Source organism: Macrobrachium rosenbergii, chromosome 48 (genome assembly GCF_040412425.1).
Source record: "Macrobrachium rosenbergii isolate ZJJX-2024 chromosome 48, ASM4041242v1, whole genome shotgun sequence".
NCBI classification, from domain to species: domain Eukaryota; kingdom Metazoa; phylum Arthropoda; class Malacostraca; order Decapoda; family Palaemonidae; genus Macrobrachium; species Macrobrachium rosenbergii.
In genome coordinates, this window is record NC_089788.1 from 61,563,440 (window position 1) to 61,586,066 (window position 22,627).

Sequence of the window (22,627 nt, forward strand, 5' to 3'; positions counted from 1 at the left end):
ATTTACGGTTTATTTACAGCAGATTATATATTTACTTTAAGTGTCAATAGATGTCAATAGCGGCGTTGGCTCATATTTCCAAAGATAAAGAATTTAAAAATACGAAAATATCGTACATCGCTTGATAGATTATTTATCCAGCATATTCATGTTTTAAAGAAGAACTTATAATATATAACCGCAAAATGGAATATTTCTAGATGTAATTCTAGTCATCCTTCTTATATGTGACTAAGCTATCGCGGTTTATATTTTTCATATCTGGAAAAAGACCCTGTCGAAAGGATCAAGAAATCATCGCTATTCAAATAGTTCGAGACACTACTTATTAGCAATTACACTTCATGGATCCCCAGGTAATCACTAGCCACGTGGTATTTTGTTGTATGAAACAATTCTTCTTTTGGGATGAATATAAGTAGTTTCAGGTTGGTTCTTTGTATATTGGTTATATTGAGGCAGTGTGTAAATGTAACTTGCAGGGAAATGGTACCAAATTACATATCCTGTTTGTAGGCGTCCTACTGAGGTAGCGCACCTTGAGGAAACACTATAGCCTAGTGAAAATCTTATGTAGAGTGGACTTTGGCTTTAGTCTAAGAAATACGGTTAGAGAGGTGCAAGTATAAATCTTTGCCGATCTTAGGTTAGGCTACCCTGCTGCTTAACACTTGAAATCCTCAGAATTAGGGAGTTGAAAATTAATGGCTCTAACTCTGCCAAGTTATGACTGGTAGTTGTTTTCTCAGGGAAATTTTTGTTTTAATATTCTTAAACAAATGTTTAAGTATAGCATAGAACATAGTAATTTGGTAATTCTTTACAAAAGGTCCTCATCAATATTTGGTGTTTGACCTTACTAAAATAATACAAAACCCCTTAATATGTACAGTAACTTAACACAACCACCTAACCTAACCTAGGGCGCTGTGCCCCTACCTAGGCTTAGCGGGGGGGCTTTGCCCTCCATGCGACCCCCCCTTAAGGGCACAACCCAACACATCAAACAAACACCAAATATTGATGCGGACCTTTTGTAAAGAATTACGAGTAATTTTAAGTGTTAGCCTACAAGTTGAGCAAGCCAGAAGACACTGGAAACAGATGGATTACCAAGAGTCTGACTGTGGTGTTGGGGAAGAGGGAAATGGGCATTAAATAGCGTTTGTTCCAACTATAATACCACAACTCGGTATTGGAGTTTATATGCAGAGCTCTTAAGCTGCAGTGATGTTAAAATTATATATGTAAAAAGTTGAAAATGGAAAGGAGAGACTTTCAGATACTACTCCTTATCCCTCATCAGTCCTAGGCTACTAAGCGTTAAAACAGTGTAGGGAACGTTAAGACAACAACAGGAAACTGGTATAAAGCAGATTCTTGTAACAGCGTTGGTCAGGTAACCCCGGTTCAATTGTTTCTGTTGGTGAGACGGTTGGAAGAGCAAAGTGGTCGTACGGGTGATTCCAGCTCGTCAGACGCTCCATCTCTGCCATGACTTTCAGCTATAGCAACTTCAGTCATCTGGGATAAAAGAGAGGTGGGAGCAGCATCAGGGGTCTCACAGTCACCAGAAACGTGAATCTTAAAATCATCGACAGAGTGGCCAATTAGTGAATTCAAATTGGTAATTCTAAGCCGGCTGTCCGCGTTGAGGTAGCCTATGGGAAGTGACGTTTTCCTATGTTATTTTACCTGCTGAACAAGAATGTAAAATATTTTGTCGGTTGGCTGTAACTAAAATGTTATTGACCCTTGAAAACTGCACATCTGTACCAGTGGGCAGAGAGAACCGCCAGTGGGTCGCACACAGCTTAAGGTTAAATTACAGTTTAGCAGCAGCCGACCGGCCAAATATTACCTTAAACTCTTGTAAAGCAAGTAAAATAACAGAAAAACGTCAATTGCCATAGTCTAGCTCCACTGCAGACTATTCGAAGCTTTCACAAACGGGAAACAAAACATTACTGTGCACCTTATCTGCATTTTTAAAGATTACTGCAAGCTTGTATGTTCTGGCAAGAGGTAATTACTTTAAATTCTTGTTCAGCAAGTAAAATAACATAGGAAAACGTCAATTGCCAGTCTCTTGCAGCTCTCGCTAAGCGCAGAAAACCGGCAAGCAATTGGCCACTGGTGAGTGCCTACTGAGTGGTGATTGGCGAACCAAAAGCTAGCGCATGCATGTTAAGGATTAGAATCAATACTACTACTTATGAATGAAAAGTGCCCTTGGAATAGCTCCCACTATCCATTTATTCGCCCTTCTTTTACGCTTGTTTTTTGTGTTCCAAGTGACATATATAACAGGAAATACAACAATAAGGTACCGAAATCTTTTCCCAAGTTATTTACCGCACCAAAAAAACCCAAATTTCCAACAGGTCTCCCTTACTGTTAGCTATTCTCAAAAGGGTTTTACCACACCAGTTCTAAGATAATTTACGGCTTAATTACAGCCGAGCGACAAAATATTACTTTAAATTCTTGTTCAGCAGGTAAAGTTCTAAACGTCAACTGCCATAGCTAGCTCTTGGACAGCTGGCTCTTCATCAGTGAAGGTTTTGTTCCCTTCAAAAGCACACCCCTTTCTTATAGGGACCCCTTCCACTAAGCGACAGACACCAGCATCTCCACTCTTAAATATGACAGAGGCATCATTCCAGTTGATGTTGTGACCTGGAATGAACGAATGAGAAGCCAGGACATTATTCGGTGCATGGAGCTCGTAGGCCCTATGATCAGAAAGTCTTACATCCAAACCCTGCCCACTTTCTCCATAGTATTTTTGAGGGCAATTGGCACAGGTTTTTGTAAACACCAGGTGTTTCCCTAATACTATTTTTATTATTACACACCAACCTATTTCTAATTGTATTTTGGGTAATTCTAAGCCGGCTGTCCGCAGTGAGCTAGCCTATGGCAGTTGACATTTTCCTATGTTACTTTACCTGCTGGACAAGAATATAATATAATATTTTGTCAGTCGGCTGTAAATTCATTGAAAACTGCATGTCTGTACCAGTGGGCAGAGAGAACCGCCAATGGGTCGAGCACAGCTCAAATTCGTTGGTTGTGGAAGGCTACAGGGGACGATCAGGACATCCTCTTTGGATTTCACTCCTTGCTCCGGGGGGGGAATTTTTTCCTACGGAGCGAGCAGTGGCTCCCTCTTTTGACCTGACTTTGTCTTCAGGTTTGGCAGTGGGGACTTCACTCGGTAGGTAGGTTGCAGACCTCTCCTCTACCTGGTTTTACCTGGGTCTTCCTGGCATTCTGTCATTGGAGGGCCTGATTTCCCATCTGTCTGGCGCTCCTGTGACTACCCACGCTGCGGCCACTTCCACCTCATCAACTGTCACTATGACATCATTTGCCAAGTTACCAGTGACTGTCATCTCATACTTGGGTACCCAGGTATCAGCCGCGCCGGCCTCTCTCCATTCCTTGCTGCTGCCACCTGGCTTCCTGGCCCTGCTATCCCTGTGTGCTGTTGATGACCTACGCACATTCCCCACTCCGGTCCCGGCTTCTGGCTTACCTAACTCTCGGCCAGGCCTGGCTCCTGTTCCTGCTCCACCCGTACCGACCACCCATTTCTCAGCTTCTGGCTTACCTGGCTCCCGTGCTGCTCTGCCTACCCAGTAGTTGCTAGTCCGATTGTTGACGTCTCCGCTGCCCGGTTTGCTCCTCCTTCTCTGGCCCCCCCTGGCTTCTCCTGCGTCTTCTGCTGCTCCCTCCTGGTTGGGGGACCTGACCGCCATCCTGAAGAAGATGATGAAGAAGAAGTCGAAGGAGAGGTCTCAGAAGGTGTCATCATCTTCATCGTCTTCGTCTTCATTGTCCTCGTCTTCATTGTCCTCGTCATCTGCTACCTCTTCCTCTTCTTCTGAGGCTCGTTGGCCGAAGAAGAAGGCTGTCTCTCCCCCCCAAGAAGTCTTGCCCTGAGACTTCTAAGGGACTGCCTCCTTCCACAGGGAAGGCAGTGGGATCTCTCGTCAGCTCATCCTGGCCCGCGGGCCAGGGAACCGATTAGTTGACCCCCAGGTCAGTCGTCTCAGGAGCCAAGGGTGTACAGACCTCGGTTTTCACTCCAGTTGCCATGCCAAAGAAGTCTGCTTCTAAGGCTGGCACTGTGTCAGACACTTGTTCGTGAGCTGTGCTGAGTACCTGGGTCTCTAAGGAGACTTGGGTACCCTGGACTGGTATCGGAGAGACCTCTCTCCATACCGACAAGGGCACAGGACGAGGGAAAGAGCCCGGACATGCAGGTGTCTTGGCTCTTCCTGCTGGCACTTCCACAAGTGCCAAGCAAGTTCCCAGGAAGGTGCTTCGGCCTCTCAAGCCTGAACACCTGGCAAGACGGAGAAGAGGTCCCCTGCTCAGTCTTCTCGCTAGGTTTCGGCCTCAAAGAAGACTGGGGCCCGTCTAGAGGACAGCGCAAGTTCTCGCCAGCCAGCCATGCATTCGACTATGCCCAGTCCCTGGCCAGGTTCGCATGGCCAGCCTGGCTTGGTGGAGTCAAGCACCTAGCTCAACTTGAGTGAACCACTCTGCTCTCCTTGGGACAAGGCTTTGCCGAGGCAAAAGCATTCTCCTCGACCTGAGTTGCCATCATCATCGCGGGTTTGTGACTGCTCTCGGCCCGTTGTTCCTGCTGGTTCCGCCAGCAAGACCAGCGTGGATGCCTGATCCTCCTCGCCTGTCCCCTCAACTTCCTGGACTTCCATGTGAGTCGGACAGGAGGAACTCTGTTGAGTCGTCTCCCCAGAGTTCAACTACAAAGGCTTACGTTCCTGGCTCGGTTCTTGGATTGACCAGATCGTATGCCCACATAGTACAGGGAGGATCCCAAGGGTCTGCCAAGCTCTTCCTCTTGCGGGGAGAGTAGATCGGGAGGACCGTGCCCTGGTCCGGTTGATGATCCATTTTTAATTTCTTTGATAGCCTGCACAATATCACCTTCACTAATATCTATGTCCGATAAATATTCCTTATTTTCATCTCTTATTCCTGTATCATTATCTTCATTATCAATTCTAGGTGTAAATTCTCTCTTATACCGTTCCGCTAGCCTTTGGGCCAGGCTAGCACTTCTTCGGCCCCAAAGAAGTCCCAGACTTCGAAGGGATCCCATCGGAACACCCAGCCTTCTTCCTCCAGAAAGGGTGGGTATTCGCGCCCCTTTCAGCCCTCCTTCCGTTCTGGTAAAGGGGGCAAAGGGAAGAAGGGGAAACGCTAGGGGCAGCGTTCCCCCTGACTGCTGCCGAAGGTGGGGGGTGCCTATCGAGCCATTGGGCAACATGGCAGCAATACGGAGCAGAGACCTGGATCTGGGTAGTGGATGTCCTTCAGGAGGGATATCTACTACTCTTTGAGTCTCAGCCACCCCTCACCATCACACTGGTCCGTCTCCGCACCTACATTCCTGGACCTCCGAAGGACATCACACTAATGCAAGAAGTGCAAGCCATGCTGAGCAAGGGTGCTTTAGAAGTTGTGTCGGATCTGTCCCCAGGCTTTTACACTGGATTATTCTCGTAGAGAAAGCCACGGGCAGTTGGAGACCTGTCATAAACCTCCCTCCCCTGAACCGTTTTGGTCCCCAGACTCGGTTCACAATGGAGACGGCACGATCCGTGCTCGCCTCCATCAGGGAAAACGACTTCATGCTTATGGTAGACTTGAAGGATGCTTATTTCAAATACCCATTCATCCGTCCTCTTGCAAGTACCTCCACATTATCCTCGGGGAGACGGTCTTCCAATTCAGGGCACTCTGTTTCAGGCTCTCGACCGCTCCCCAGATGTCCACAAGCGTGTTCATTGTAGTGTCAGCTTGGGCCCATTCGCACGGGATGTGTCTGTTGAGGTATCTCGAAGATTGCTGGCCCTGGCGAGCTGCTACAGGACGGGGATCGGCTCCTCGAGTTTCGCCACGATCTTGGGATCGTAGTAAATCTCAAGAAGTCGGATCTCAACCCCAAGCAGAGGATAAAGTATGTGGGCATGCTGATAGGTTTGGTAGCACTGAAAGTCTTTCCCTCAGACTCTCATATCAGCAAGTTCTGGAAAGCAGCACAGCTGTTTCTGTCTCGACAGGAACAGCCAGCTCGGCAGTGGCAAGTCATCATCGGTCACCTGTCGTCGTTGGAGAAGCTGGTCCCTCATGGGTATCTTCACCTTTGGTCTCTGCAGTGGAGACTAAAGGAGTTTTGGTCTCAGTCTCAAGACCCCCAGTCCTTTCTCATTCCTCTTTCTGAGGAGGTGAGAGAGGACGTAGACTGGTGGATGGACGACAGGAACCTTTTGGTAGGAGTATGACTGCATACTTCCCATCCGGACATGCTTCTGTTCTCAGACGCATTGACCAAGGGATGGGGCGCACGCCTGGAGGAGTTGCTGACTTCGGGAGTGTGGCACCGAGACGACAAGCACCTTCACATCAACATCCTGGAGCTCAAGACAGTCTTCCTGGCTCTTCAAGAGTTCCAGGATCGAGTGATGGATGGTACTGATGAGCGACAATACGACAGTAATGGCATATGTCAACAAGCAGTGTGGTCTAGTGTCCCTCCCGCTTCATCAGTTGACTATGCAGGTGCACGAATGGGTGCTGGCTCATTTGGTAGAGCTGTCAGCCAGTACATTCCAGGCAAGAGGAATGTAGTGGCAGACAAGCTCAGCCACCAGAATCAGGTGATCGGAACAGAGTGGTCCCTTCACCCGGAAGTCGCGGAAAGGTTGTTCGACCTGTGATGGTACAACAGAAAACTTCAGGTCTTCTGCTCAGTCGTGCCAGACCCATGGGCCGCTGTGGAGGGCGCATTCCAATATCCATGGGACAATCTCTACATCTACGCCGTTCCTCCGTTCTGTCTGATTCGCAGGGTGATCAGCCAAGTGATGATCACCCCGAATCTCAGAATGATTGTGGTGGCTCCCAAATGGCCTCAGGCCGTTTGGTATTCTGACCTGCTAGCTCTCCTCACCAACCTACTGTGTCAACCCCACATCGAGTGGTATCGCCTCAAGCAACGGAGATCGCTGGATACCTCAGACGATCCTCAAGCAGTATACCAAGGAAAGTGGTCCATCTTCTATTGTTGGTGTCGTGGACGGGGTATCTCTCCGGTCGGAGCAACTGTTCAGCGGGTCATGGACTTCCTCGTCTTTCTTTGCCAAGAGAAGCCTCTCACCATTTCAGCAGTAAAGACTATCAGGCTGCACTTAGCCTAGTCTTGCAGCTGAAAGGGGTAGATATCTCCTCATCCTACCAGATATCTCTACTTATGAGAAGCTTTGAGAGGTCTTGCCCACCCAGGGACCTCAGGCCCCCTGCGTGGGATGTGACTCTCATTCAAAGAGCCTGACTCGCACACCATATGAGCCTTTACAAGAGTTGTCAGACAGGGATCTGACCCTCAAGACCATCTTCTTGCTTGCCCTGGCATCAGCAAAGAGAATTGGCAAACTTCACGGACTTTCCTTTTATGTTAAACACTCGAGGGGATGGGGATCGGTTACGCTTGACTCTGTCCCAGACTCTGTAGCGAAGACTCAGATCCCATTGGTCCCTGACGCTCGGTTCAAGTCCTTCACGATCCCATCTCTGGAGAACTTTGTTGGTAATGACCCAGACAAGATGCTACTGTGTCCTGTTAGAGTGCTGTGGCGCTACTTGAAGAGAACTCGCCATCTTCGGCCTGAGTGTTGATGACTCTTCGTTGGTGCTGTCTCGACCAAGAAAGAAGTGTCCAAAGACACGATTTCTCTCTGGATTCGACCAAGAAAGAAGTGTCCAAAGACACGCACAATGTCTCTCTGGCTTCGTGAGACAGTAAGGAGAGCGTATTCTGCTGCTGGAGAAGATGACACCGGTACGCTCCGCCCGAGAGCTCACGAAGTACACAGCATTGGTCTGTCCCTTGCATTCCGGAAGAACTTGTCGGTCCCACAGGTTTTGAAGGCAGCTGTGTGGTCCCAACAGACCACCTTCACTTCCCTTTACTTCGGGATATTGCCCACAAGTCCTTGGACACTTTTTCCTTGGGTCATGTGGTGGCTGCTCAACAAGTTGTGTAGCTTACCTGGCTCCTCTAACAGGACAGGTTGCATCTTGCCTAAGATGTATGGTTGTGGATGGGAGAGTGAATGTGGAGTGACTGACCCCTCTCTCTTCTCTTCATCTCAGCTCTCTTGTTATGGGCAGGGAGCAGACATGCCATTACGTGTTGGATCTGGTAGTCAATGCAGGTAAGCACTCAACTAGAGCTTCCATTCTATTTCCTTTCAGGATCATGGAAGGAAACCTTCTCCTTCCTCTAGCAAGGGGAGGAAGGAGATCATGACAATAAGACAAACCCAATGCTTGTATTTGCCTTAATGTCACCGACTACAAGGTTCTTCCTAGCCTCCTTTGCTTGAACTGACGTTTCCTCATTCATGCAAAGTCTGACAATTGATCTCACGTTTCTTACAACCCGATCATTTTGTCAGAGGCAGTTTTCCCTTCCTTGCTCTATTGAACAGGAAGGGAAAACAAGGTGGGGCCAACGCCAGTCAACTCATAGAGACTCACTCAGATTCCCCCCTCCAACCAATTAGTCTTCCTTATGTAAAGGACCAATGGTTTGTATACCTGTATTGTGTCAGAACAAATCGCAATTTTTTTTAAAGTAAATTGTATTTTTCCTAACTATACACCCTGAGATAGTTTACATGTCATGCCCACCTCATGTCGCCCCTCAATCTGACGCCTGGGCCGAAAGGCAGATTGGAATGTTTACATCCGGGCAGGTGGGACTCCCACCTCCCGGACGGTAGTTAACTGCGTAACCACCTTGTTCAAAAGTTCAACGGCTGTTTCCAGCTTCACTGAAAGTAATTCCTAATGTAAAGGACCTCAGGTTTGTATAGTTAGGAAAGATATAATTTACTTAAAAAATTGTGATTTTAGACTTAAAGGCAATTTGAACATCCTTTTGATGAGTTTTTGCAAGATAACAGATATTTTCCAATTTCAGATTATAAGCAATGGATAAATACTTACTTTTTCTGACCATGTTAGGATTACCTGTTGCACTCAGACCGTGATATTTCGTTTTGCTTTGGAGATAGCTCGTTTTATAATGTGTCACTAAGCTTCAACAAGGCTTCAGTAGATCTCTAAGGAAAATAGCAAAATCTATTTCTGATCCACAGCAGAAGGCCACTGTTTTATCGGAGATTTCATCCAAAAACCCATCATTCCATATTTCTACAGGATTCCAAAAATACACAAACCTGGGTGTCCAGTAAGACCCATTGTGGCGACTTGCAATGCCCCTTAAGACAATTTAGCAGAATGAATTGAATTTAATTGAATATAAAGTTTAGGTCAAAGGCCGAGTACTGGGACCTATGAGGTCATTCAGTGCTGAAACAGAAATTGACTGTAAAAGGTTTGAAAGGTGTAACAGGAGGAAAACCTCGCAGTTACTCTATGAATCAGTTGTTAGGAGAGGGTGGAAAGTAAAATGGAAGAAAGAGAATATGAATGGAGGTACAGTAAAAGGAACGAAAGGGGATGTAGCTAGGGGCCGAAGGCATGCTGCAAAGAATCTTAAGTAGTGCATACAGTGCACCACATGAGGTGCACTGACAGCTCTACCCCCCTAGAGGGAATTTAGCAGAATGGGCAGCATTGATTCAAGGTGGTTTTGTTGGCAAAATCTCTGACTCACATTTGATCCACTCTTACGACTTTAATGAGAGGGTAAGTGAAAAAATTTTGACACCAATTGCAGAATGGTCAGTTTAGACGTCACAGCTTTATTCACCAATGTTCCTGTGGAATATGTTTTGGATAACCTTAGAGAAAAAATTTTAGGTGAACATATATGCATTCTCATTCCTTTAGGGCCTTTTTTGGCATTAGGTGGACTGTGCGTATCTAATTATTTTTATTTTAATGATGTTTGTTATAAGCAATTATTTGGTGTGTCTTGTGGGTTCAAAATTATCGCCTACTCTGTCCAATCTGTGCATGGAGTTTGTGGAGAAAAGTATTTTAGAACATGATCTGCACATTTAAGTCATTGATCTGGGTCAGATTTGTTGACGATATTTATATTCTTTTTAAAAGGGACGACACACGGCTGCAACAGTTGGTTGACCTTGCCAATAGTATTGTACTATCTATTAAATTTACTGTTGAATTGGAGGAAGACAATAAACTTGCATTTTTGGATGTTTTGGTTATTAGAGATAATGTAAGTAATAGATTTAAATTGTCCGTGTTTCCTAAGAGTACTAATGCTAAGGGGTACATTCATTTCTATTCTTTTCATTTGTTAAGAATAAAAATGAATATTATTGTCAACCTGTGTCTTAGAGCCTTTCGTATTTGTGATGTAGAGTTTTTAGAACTTGAGCTTCAACATATCTTGAATGTTTTTAAGGGTTTGAAGTATCCTGCTCACATTATAGAACGAGGTATCTCCAAATCAAAATGAATATATCATGGTACGAGTGCAACAGGTAATCCTAATATGGTCAGAAATAGTAAGTATTTATCCATTGCTTATAATCTGAAATTGGAAGATACCTGTTATCTTGCAAATAGTTATCAAAAGGATGTTCAAATTGCCTTTAAATTTAAAAATACAATTAGAAATAGGTTATTGTGTAATAATATAATAATAATAATAGTATTAAGAAAACACCTGGTGTTTACCAAATCCCCTGTGCCAGTTGCCCTCGAAAATACTATGGAGAAAGTGGGCAGGGTTTGGATGTAAGACTTTCTGAACATCTTAGGATCTACGAGCTCCATGCCCTGATTAGTGCCCAGGTTTCTCATTCATTCATTCCGGGTTACAACATCAATTGGAGTGGTGCCTCTGTCGTATTTAAGAGTGGAGATGCTGGTGTTCGTCACTTAGTGGAAGGGACTCTTATAAGAAAGGGGTGTGCTTTTGAAGGGAACAAAACCTTCACTGGTGTGTGCTTTTGAAGGGAACAAAACCTTCACTGGTGCCTCTGTCATGTTTAAGAGTGGAGATGCTGGTGTTCGTCGCTTAGTGGAAGGGATGTGCTTTTGAAGGGAACAAAACCTTCATTGATGAGGATAATTTTGTTAATTCACTAATTAATTGCCACTTTGTCAGTGATTTTAAGATTCATGTTTCTGGTGACTGTGAGACCCCTGATGCTGCTCCCACCTTTCTTTTATCCCAGATGACTGATGTTGCTATAGCTGAGAGTCATGGGACCGATAGAGTCTCTTATGAGCTGGAATCACCCGTACGACCACTTCGCCGTTCCAACCATCTTGCCTACAGAAACAATAGAACCGGGGTTACCCGACCAATGCTGTTATAAGAATCTGCTTTATACCAGTTTCCTGTTGTCTTAACGCTCCCTCCACTGTTTTACCACTTAGTAGCCTAGGACTGATGAGGAATACGGAGTAGTATCTGAAAGTCTCTCCTTTTCGTTTTTAACTTTGTACATAAATATTTTTAATACTAACGTGGCTGTTAATTTTCACTATTATTATTATTATTATTATTATTATTATTATTATTATTATTATTATTATTATTATTATTTATTATTGTTGTTGTTGTTGTTGTTCAAATGATGAACCCTATCCATATGGATCAGTCAAGCCTACAGGGGTCATTGACTAGAAATTCAAGCTTCCATAGAGTAGCTTATGGTGTTCATTAAAAAGAAGTAACAGAAGGTAATGGGAAATCCAGAAGGAAGAGATCACTCATTAAAAAAGAAAAATTAACAAAATAAGTAAATATATAAATATGTAAGTAAATTATTAGAATACAAGGAGAATTGTATTAAGTATTAGGATAGTAATGCATTGCATCTTCACTTGACATTTTGAAGTTTCAATTGCACGACACCCTCAGGGAAATTGTTCCACAGTCCAACGGTGTGAGGAATAAAGAACCTCTGGTCCGAGTCATAACTACTAATATTAAGAAAAATAGAAACCTGCCACCATGAACCACTGTAACAGAAACAGCAGGTAGCAGACTTTCTCGCCCTTCTTTGCCTTGAGAAGCTTCCCTTTATTTTGGCCATTAAGGGCGGTAGAGCTGCCTTTGGCCAAGTCCTTCAGTTGACAGAAATAGATCTCTTGTCCCTGTGAGGAATCTTTATATTTCTGAAAAGTTTCGAACAGTCTTGCCTACCCAGGGAACTCGGCCCCCCGAGTGGGTTGCGACTCTCACCTTAAGGAGCCTACCTCATGTGCCCTATGAGATGTTGAGAGGCTCATCAGACAGAATTCTCACTCTTAAGATTTTTTCTTTGCTTATCCTAGCCTTGGCAAAGAGAGCAGGTGAGCTTCATGACCTTCAACACTAGGTACTTAATGGGAAGGGGAGCCTTTTTTGGATTATTGACACAGACTCATTAATTCAAGCCCAGAAGTCTGGCAGTTGAACATCCCATATGTTTCACATTCCAGAGTCAAGGGACTTCTTCTTCAGCTCTCTGAGACCAGGAAGAGATTCCTGGATGTGTAGAACTTTCAGTTGGTTTAGAGATTTACCCAGAATCCACCCTCCAAAGGGTAAGGCTCCTATGTAAAGACCAAAGGTTTGTATTTGTGTAGGAACAAATTATCTATTTTTCTTTTGGAGGTCTTTACATGTACGGCCCACCTCAGCCACCCCTCATTATGGTACCTGGGCTGAAAGGCAAAGTGGAGTGCAGACCAATAGTGGGCGGGGCCTCCCCCACTGTCGTCGGTAGCTCACGACCTTATTTGAAAATTATGGCCGTTCCAGCTCACATTCGCAGACCATCAGGTTTGTAGGCTATGTTAGGAAAAATACAAATTACTTTTTGGCTGGGGATTCTGCATCCATGCTCAAAAGTGATACATAGGACTGCATAGGCTTTCATTCAAAAGTCTGACTGGTGATGTAACATGCTGCACATCTAACTCGTATCTGAATGCTAAAGAACATATATTTTATAAATAAAGCCATAGTATGTATCACAAGAATAAAATATATCACATTTATCAAACTGTAAGACAATATCACAGCCAAATTTCAGAAAATATTGAAATATTTTCAAAACTTTTGCTGTATTCACTCGGTGCCAATGCATTCAATAAAAAAATCCCCATAAACCTAGGTTCAGATGTTAAAATGATGAAAAAATAATTTGAAAAAAAATTCATAATATTGTGATATTGCTTGACTTGCTGTAATAAAATTTTAAATAGGCTTATTTCATTGTTTTTATGCTTCAATGCTAAAAAAAATAAATACGAAAGTATTACTTTAGGTAAAACACATCCATCAATATCAGTGAGTGGACAAGGCCTGGGTGTGACACATGCAAGACTTTGTTCCTAGGCCTAGGCTTCTTATTTTTCTTTACTTGATAAAAATATGTTATGTCCACATCTTGTTACTAACAATTTCCTTTTGAGAAACATATCTACACATTTTTGCACTTCAAGTTACCCAAAATCAAGCAGAAGGACCTTTTAGAAATTAACAGTCTTAATCTGTTTGAAAAAAATTGTTTGGATAGACCTTGACATTAATACTAATAATTACTTGTATTAATAACTATCTTTTCGACATACATTTACCCTATAGGGGGCTAGTGCCATCAGTGCACCTCATGGGGTGCACTAGGCATTGCCAAAGGTTCTCTGCAGCATCCCTTTGGCCTCTAACTGCAACCCCTTTCATTCCTTTTACTGCACTTCCATTCACATCATCTTTCATCCATCTTGCTATCCACCCTCTTCTAACAATTAGTATTTCATAGTGCAACTGCAAGGTTTTCCTCTAGTTACATCTTTCAGACCTACTTACTCTGTTTCCTTTCTAGTGTTGAATGACCTCATAGGTCCCAGTGCTTGATCTTTGGCATATACTGTACTCTCTATTCCATTCCATTCCACTTAATATAATTTAAAGAATTGTCATTTTTTATTCTTTAAAGAACAGGTAATCTCAAAAAATAAATCATTTTAGTATACTAGATTGTATCTTGGAAGCCTTAGATTATTTTGTTGAGCATATAAATCATCATCACAACATATGACCAGTTTGAATATACTGTAGGCTAAAACTTCAAAATTTAAAGAAAACTATTTGTAATTAATATTTTTATATAAGTAACCCCAAGTAATTACATAGCTATGAGCTTTCTACCTACAACTGTCTAAAAATTCAAAATTCGCTTTAGCGCCAGCGTTTGTTTTGGTGTAGGTACGTGGCCCGCCCACTATCGGGGACCGGGAGAAACAACTTAGCAGAAAGCTGCAATTCATTTTCTGCTGGCCGCCGATTAAGATCAGTGCTTTTTCCCGCAGTCTTTTTCATCGTTTTTGGATGTTTTTCTTGTTGAAGTACTCCTTATTTGTTGTAGCCATCAAGCCGTAGCTATTGTGTTAGCTTTTGTTAACATCAATTATAGTGGTTTTTCAAAATGTCTGATTCTAGCTCTTCAAGCATTAGATTTTGCTCTGAGGGTTGTAGGACTAGACTTATAAAGTCTTGTTATGATTTGCATACGAAGTGCGGTAAGTGTAGGGGGCAAGATCGTAGTAAGGACAACACTTACATTGAACGTCATGATTGGGACTATAAAAAATAGAAGATTTTGCAGTCCCATCTGGACAAATTAGATAAGGATAGGAAAAGGAAGAGGGTAGTGTTATTTCCTCTCCTCAAATCCCTGTTTCATCCCCTATCCTCAGCCCTCCTACCTCTATTCCATGTACTCCTGTTCCAGGTTCCCATGCTTCCAATCTCAACACCATTGTCAGTCTCGAATCTAGTTTTGACCAAAAGTTCAAGTTTTTTGCCAACACAGTGATGGAGTTGGGGTCCTCTTTTAAGGCCTTTGTTGAAATGTGCAATGTAAAAAGTGTTAGTGCAGTGCAGAGCGAGTGTTGAGGGGGTGGCTGCCCATCCCACCGGTCCTCCTAGACGAAGGTCCCTGTTTCGTTCCCCAGCACCGGGGAGAAGACATACCAGAGGTCCAAGGGAGGCCGGTAGGATTTACCCACTGGTAGTTGTCCTCTCCGTTGAACGTGTTGCACATTCCCAGGCTGCAACAGAGCACCGCTGGAAAGGCGTCTCTACCAGTGTGCATTGTCTGTCATCTGATTCAGAAGATTCCAGTCCTGGAAAGATGCATCAAGGGCACTACCTCATCTCTTCGTGCCCTCTCAAAAGGCATACTGCCGGTGTGGACAGCTCACCTCTGCCTACCAAGAGATCCAAGGAGGAGGCCAGTCTTAACCCCCAGCCCTCTTGCAGTTTCACTGTTCCACCTTCTACTTCTTCAGCCCGTCCCCTGCGGTCTGCTTGGGACAGTCCGGAGTCAGTTTTGTATTTTGATCATCCCTTTCTGGCTCCCAAACGCCAGGAAGATTCACTCAAGAACCCTTCTTTGACGAAGCTCCATCTTGCTCCCGAGCTCCTTTCTTCTCCCGGGCATTCGAGACTTGCTCCCGTGTGCCAGACTCATGCTTCTGACTGCCCTGCACCAACTCCTGGGCACCAGGTGCCATTGAGCACTGGCTCGGCACCAGCCTCTCCACCTCCTAAGTTGTGCTCATCGGCACAGGAAGACTTCGCTTGCCGCTATTCAGCGTCAGTTGAATGAGCTTAGTTTTTTGAAGAAAACTCCAACGGTCTCTCAAGTCTAAGGATATGTTGTTATCACCTGTTTCTTTGGGTGAGGAGGATGCAGGGCAAGACCTCACTCCTTCAGCCTACTCCACCTTGCTGAAATACTTCCTCGATAACTTTCCAGACTTTTTCGCTCCTGCTGCCCCAGTTTCTCCTGCTTCAACTTTCCTCATGAGGAAACTCCTGGTGGACCTCACCCTCCCGAAGTTGGGTCTTTCCTCTTCTGCTGCGAGGTGCTCCGAGAAGTGGAAGTCTGGTTAGCCTCTACAAGGGAAGAGGGCAAGGCCACCTTTTCTTTTCCTCTGTGTAGACTTGTGAAGAGGAGTTAATGCTTTTACGCCACCGGGGAAGCTCCATCTCTGGGAGTTTCTGACTGCTCCCAAGGCAATTTCTCCAGCCTGGTTGACACTACTCGTAGATCTGCCTTTTCCTTGGCCAAGATCATGTTCTCCTCGCCTGAGCTTGACCATTTGACCAGGGATATTTTTAAAGTTTTAGAAGTTTACAGCTTCCTCGACTGGACCATTGCTGCGTTAGCCAGGATGATTGAGGATTGTCCAGTCCCTGGCAGAAGATTTTGCAGCGGATTGGTTGGGTGTTTTATCATGTGCCAATAAGGCTGTGAGAGATGGCTCCACTGAGCTTGCTTCCCTCTTTTCTTTATGTATTCTTAAGAACCCTCAGTGATGAGGAGCGAATGGGTTCGAACAGTGGGCCCGATAGCCATTTAAGGACCATGTCCGGGTTCCAAAAAAATGTCTTTTCCTTCCTAAAGCTTGGAAGTATTAAACGACTTAATGTGGTCCGAGAGATCTTGATTCGAAGAGATGTTCAATCCTCTGTCTAAAAACGGAGCTAAGCATTAACCTATACCCTCTAATGGTCGATGCAGACAGACCTCTGGATGATCTCGAGTAGAGAAGGAAATCTGCTATTTGCTCTATAGTTATCTATTAAGACGAAATGTTATGTCTTCTACACCAGAGCCTATAGACTTTGTTGGAAGATTTGTGTCTGTATTTAGCAATAGCTTCCGCCATACCTCTTGAAAACCGTTTCGATTGTATGAGCTTGATGACAGTCAAAATCCTGTCAGAGCCAGAATGGATGTACTTTGACGGAACCTCCTGAAGTTGGGTTGTCTGAGCAGATCTGGAAATGAAGGAAGGAGCCTTGGAAAGTCTACAAGGAGTCCTAGGAGCTCTGGAAACCATTCTTTCCGAGACCAGAACGGAGCTTTTAGGGTTATCATGATGTTTTGGTGAGATTAAAGCTTGTTCAGAACCTCCATTATCATCCTGAATGGAGGGAAGGTGTAAAGGTCTAGATTGGACCAATCCTGGACCATGGCACCCATCGCATGTGCTAGCGGATCTGGAAAAAAGGGGCAGAACAGAGGAAGACGATGGTTCCTAAATGTCACAAATAAAGACAGGGTTGCCCCCCCCCAGTTTCCATAGGTCGGCATAAACCCAATGGTCCAGGGTCCACTCCGTAGGGAGGATTTGTCTGTGATGGCTCAGGTCGTCCGCCACCACAATGAACTTCCAGGCTAAGTGGTCAATCTTCAGGTCTTGTTGTAGACGAAATAATGTGTCCTCTTCTAATACATCTGTAGCAGAAACAGCGGACTTTCTTCTGTTCCTACGCTCCACTGAAGGACTTAACACCCCTACCATTAAAGGCTACAGAGCTATGCTTAGCTCGGTTTTCTGCCATAAAGGAATGGACTGATTGTCTAACCAGAATTAGTCCGACCTTATTAAGTCCTTTGATACCACAAAGCTTAAGGAAAAACCTTTGCTGTCCTGGAATCTAGACGTGGTTGGGTCTGTTTTACATGGCTGGCTTGGTGTTGGGGGAGGAAATGTAGAAAGCAATGTCCTTTCTTTAATATCTTCGCCTTGCTTAGGGTGTCGAGTTTATGGGGAGCCTGGGAGTACTACGTACAGTACTTGGAGTACCCTCCAGTCTTTTAGTTTTAATGGTTGGATATTGGTGTTTTTAATTTGGTTTTTTGGTGGTTATGGTGATTATTTGCTCTGGTTATTTTGTGTGGTACTGCACCCTGGGCAGGGGCATCTTGTTTTACTTTGCTAGCCCTTGGAAATTAGTCCTTCACTTCAAAGCACCCACTGTAGCAGTAGGCCCTCAAAGCTTTACCGCCTTGCTTCTACTGGAGAAAATGAGCACCAACCAGAGGCAGTATCTACCTGTAGCAGCTCTCTTATCAGGCAAGGTTCAACAACATTGATTCAATGTTAGCAAATTTCTGTTCTCAAACTCATTACTATTAATAATGTTTTGGGGTAGATATGTCCAACCTTCCCACCTCCATTCAATGTGGAAATCAGCTATGAAATTGCTGGGTAAGTTACTTATATAAAAATGACATTTTTATAATAAAGATTTATATATACTTACCCAGTAATTACATGATCGGAGCCTGCCCGCCTTCCCTCACTTGGTCACAAGGGCATAAACAAATTGAAGCTTTTTGCTAAGTTGTACCTCTTCTTAGCCCCAAAAGTGGGCGGGGCACATCGCCATAACCAAAATAAAGTAGCGTGACCTGCAGTTTCAAAATCTTAAGCTGCTGGTTAAAAGAAACTAATAGCTATGCAATTACTGGGTAAGTATATATAAAACTTTTTATTATAAAAATGTCATATTTCATCTTCATTGCTGCGCTGAATAATCCTGATGGGTTCCAGTACTTGGTCTTCAAGACCTAAATTTCATAATCAATCGATCAAGGAGATGCGGTTTGCTCTTACATGCTGGGGTTTCTTGCAAAGAATGAGACTCCATCTAAACCTTGGTCTCGTTCTTTTTGTATAAAGAATTTACTGGAGGTGCTTGGTTCGGAGGATGAAGAGAGAGTGCTTTGTCCAGTAAGGGCTTCGAAGTTTTACCTGCATAGGACTGAGAGAATACGGGGTCTGCCAGTAACCTATGTTCAGTCAAAGACCCTTCGTGGCCCCTTAAGAATAATGCCCTTTCTTTCTTTCTAAGGGACCTCATTTGTGAAGTACATTCACAGATTGAAGAAGAACTTCTTCCTATTCTTAAAGTTAGAGTTCACGATATTAGAGCAGTAGCTATGTTGTTAGCTTTGAAACACGCTCCCTCCCTCTCTTTCATTCTCCAAACAACTTAGTGGAAGTGCAAGTCAGTGTTTGCTTTCTATTACTTAAAAGAAGTGGAAACCTTTTTTAATAATTGCAGTACCCTGGGTCTGTTATTGGTGGCTGGCATGGTATTGGGGGATGAAGGGTAGGCAATGTCCCTTCCAACCTAATTCTCTTCGTTTTGACATAGGTCTTTGGGTTTTTTGGGGAGTATGGGGTTACTTTGTGCTTGGATACCCGCCAGTTTTGTGATTTTTAATGGATGGGTGACGGTGTTTTAATCTTTGGTGTAGGTAATAAGTATGGTTTATTTGGTTGTCTTTTTGATGGTACTGCGTCCAGGGCAGGGGCAAATTTTGTATGCTTTACTAGTGATCGTAATGGTCCTTCGCTTAAAGCTCCCACTTATGTAGCAGGTGACTTTCGGCATTACTGTCACGCCGCTGCAGTTAAGATGAGCGCCAACCAGAGGCAGTAGCTTCCTGCAGCAGCTCTCTTAACAGGTAAGGATACAACAAGTATTGTCTCAATACTAGCAAATTTTCTATTCTCAAATTCATTATATTTACGTACTAATGTTATGGGGTAGAAGTATGGCATTATATTTACGTACTAATGTTTGGGGCAAATGTCCATACATCCCACCTCCTGTCAGTTTGGGAATCAGCTATGTAATTACTTGGTAAGTTACTTATATTAGAATGACATTTTTATATAATAAAATAAAGTTTTGTATATACTTACCAAGTAATCACAGAATGGGAGCCCACCCTCCTCCTCTCACATGATCATTTAGGCGCAAACAAGTTGAAGTGCTTTGCTGAGTTGTTCCTCTCTTTCCCGAAAGTGGGCGGGACTATCTACCTACACGAAACAAAAGAATTGCTACTGTGAATTTTCAAATTTTAGCTGCCAAACTAGTTAGAAACTATAGCTATGTAATTACTTGGTAAGTATATATAAAACTGTTTTATTATAAAAATGTCATTTCTTTATAGAGAAGATGAAATTCCATATGGAAACAGCTCAATCCGTCCTGGCTTCCATTCATCAGGGAGACTGGATGGTCTCTCTCGACATGCAGGACACATACTTCCACATTCCCATTCATCAAGACTCCAGGAAATACCTCAGGTTTGTCCTCAAGAACCAAGTGTTTCAGTTTTGAGCCCTCTGTTTCGGCCTTCCAACCGCCCCACAAGTGTTTACACGTGTTCTCACTCCCCTGGCAAGATGGCTCCATTTATTGGGAACAGTATCAACATCTCACTCTGTCTGGACAGTTTGCTACTTTGTTCACCCACGAAGGAACAGTGCATGAAGGACCTTTGGAAAACCCTATTACTGATGCAAGACCTGGGGTTATTGTTAAACTTACAGAAATCCCAGCTGACTCCTTTTCAGGAAATTAGGAAATTCTCTGTTCGGGGATGAAGATAGATGCTCAGAATTTTCAGGCTTATCCATTTCCCAAAAGAGTAGAGGACTGTTTGAGGAAAGTCAATCTCTTCCTAGCCCTTCGTTCGTGCCCAGCCACCCAATCGATGAGTTTGCTGGACACCCTGGCGTCCATGGAACAATTTGTAAAGCTGGGAAGACTACACATGAGAGCTCTAAAATTTTTCCTAAGAATCAACTGGGATCGGAAAATTCATGAAGATTTATGCATTTTTCCAGTAACGCAAGAGATCAAGGAGGACCTGCAGTTGTGGAACTCCACAGAAGGGTTGATGGAAGGAAAGTCTCTTCTCACTGTGAACCCCGACCTAGACTACTTCTCCGATGCATCAGATCCAGGTTGAGGAGCTCTCTTAGGGGACAAAGAAGTTTCTAGGACGTGGTCCCAAGAAGAGAAAGGGTTGCACATCAACCTCAAGCTCAAGGAGTTGAAAGCAATCATTTGGGACTTCAGCATTTTTCGAGGAAATCCACAACAAAATGGTAACAGTCCATGTGGACAACAAGACAGCATTAGCGTACATCAGGCTTCAAAGTGGAACTCACTTGTTCTCTCTACGAGACAGGGAAGGCTCTGCTTCTTTGGGCAGATCAGAATCAGACACGATTGATGACAAGCTTCATTCAGAGGAAGTTCATTGTGGTGGCGGACGACCTGAGCCATCACAGACAAATCCTCCCTACGGAGTGGACTCTGGACCATTGGGTTTATGCCGACCTATGGAAACTAGGGGGGGTGAACCAACCCTGTCTTTATTTGCAACATTTAGGAACCATCATCTTCCTCTGTTTTACCCCTTTTTTCCAGATTCGCTAGCACATGCAATGGGTGCCATGGTCCAGGATTGGTCCAATCTAGACCTTTACACCTTCCCTCCATTCAGGATGATAATGGAGGTTCTGAACAAGCTTTAGTCTCACCAAAACATCATGATAACCCTAAAAGCTCCGTTCTGGTCTTGGAAAGAATGGTTTCCAGAGCTCCTAGGACTCCTTGTAGACTTTCTAAGGCTTCTTCCTTCAATTCCAGATCTGCTCAGACAACCCCACTTCAGGAGGTTCTGTCAAAGTACATCCATTCTGGCTCTGACAGGATTTTGACTGTCATCAAGCTCATACAGTCGAAAGGGTTTTCAAGAGGTATGGCAGAAGCTATTGCTAAATACAGACACAAATCTTCCAACAAAGTCTATAGGCTCTGGTGTAGAAGACATAACATTTCATCTTATAGACAACTATAGAGCAAATAGCAGTTTTCCTTCTCTACTCGAGATCATCCAGAGGTCTGTCTGCATCGACCATTAGAGGGTATAGGTTAATGCTTAGCTCCGTTTTTAGACAGAGGATTGAACATCTCTTCGAATCAAGATCTCAGACCACATTACTGTAAGTCGTTTAATACTTCCAAGCTTAGGAAGGAAAAGACATTTTTTTGGAACCTGGACATAGTCCTTAAATGGCTATTGGGTCCACTGTTCGAACCCCTTTGCTCCTCATCACTGAGGGATCTTTGAAGGAAGACTATTTTTCTCGTGGCTCTTGCTATGGCTACGAGAGTTAATGAGCTCCATGTGATGGATAGAAGAATTGGATTCTCCCAGGGGGATGCAGTTTGTTCCCTCACTTTGGGTTTTCTAGCGAAGAACGAGGATCCATCACAACCCTGGCCTCGTTCTTTTACCATCAAGAGTTTAGAGGATATGCTAGGCACAGAAGAAGGGGATAGGACTCTTTGCCTTGCAAGAGCTCTTTAATACTGTACTACCTCCAAAGGATTGAGAAAATCAAAGGACCGTCAAGTAATCTTTGGTGCTCAGTGAAGAACCCTTCTAGACCCTTATCAAAGAATGCCCTCTCGTTCTTTTTAAGGGATCTCATTTTGGAGGCACACACTCAGATTGGAGAGGACGTTTTACCTGTCTTGAAGGTTAGAGCTCACAATGTTAGGACTGCTGCTACCTTGGTAGCCTTTACTGTAAACATAATCTGTCCCTCTCTTGTATTGTACAAGCAACATACTGGAAATGGAAGTCGGTGTTCGAGATGCATTATTTGTGAGACGTAGAAACTGTCTACGAGAAATGCAGCACCTTAGGACCTTTGTCCATGGCTGGCATAGTGTTGGGTGAGGAAGCGTGGGAAGCATCCCTTCCATACTTCTGTCTCTTCGCCTTGAAATAGGGTGTCGATCCTAGGGGAGCCTGTAGGGAACTATGTACCTGGAGTGCCCACCACTTTTTAGTTTTGGGTGTTAGTTTTATGTTTTTTATGTGTTGCAGGTGACAGCATTGTCTGGTTATTCTTGTTTGTGTTACTGCACCCTGGGCAGGGGCAAATATTGTTGCTTTGCAGTGAAGGACTT

At 44.0% G+C, this 22,627-nt stretch overlaps 1 long non-coding RNA gene across 1 annotated transcript in view; it reads left to right on the plus strand.

Annotated features, from left to right (window-relative positions):
* The first annotated feature begins 233 nt into the window (after positions 1–233).
* Positions 234–22,627, plus strand: part of LOC136831459 (uncharacterized) — a 59,010-nt gene continuing 36,616 nt past the window's right edge. The window contains exon 1 of the long non-coding RNA XR_010850888.1: positions 234–356. This is a non-coding gene — a long non-coding RNA (uncharacterized lncRNA). The remainder of the gene's footprint in view (positions 357–22,627) is intronic.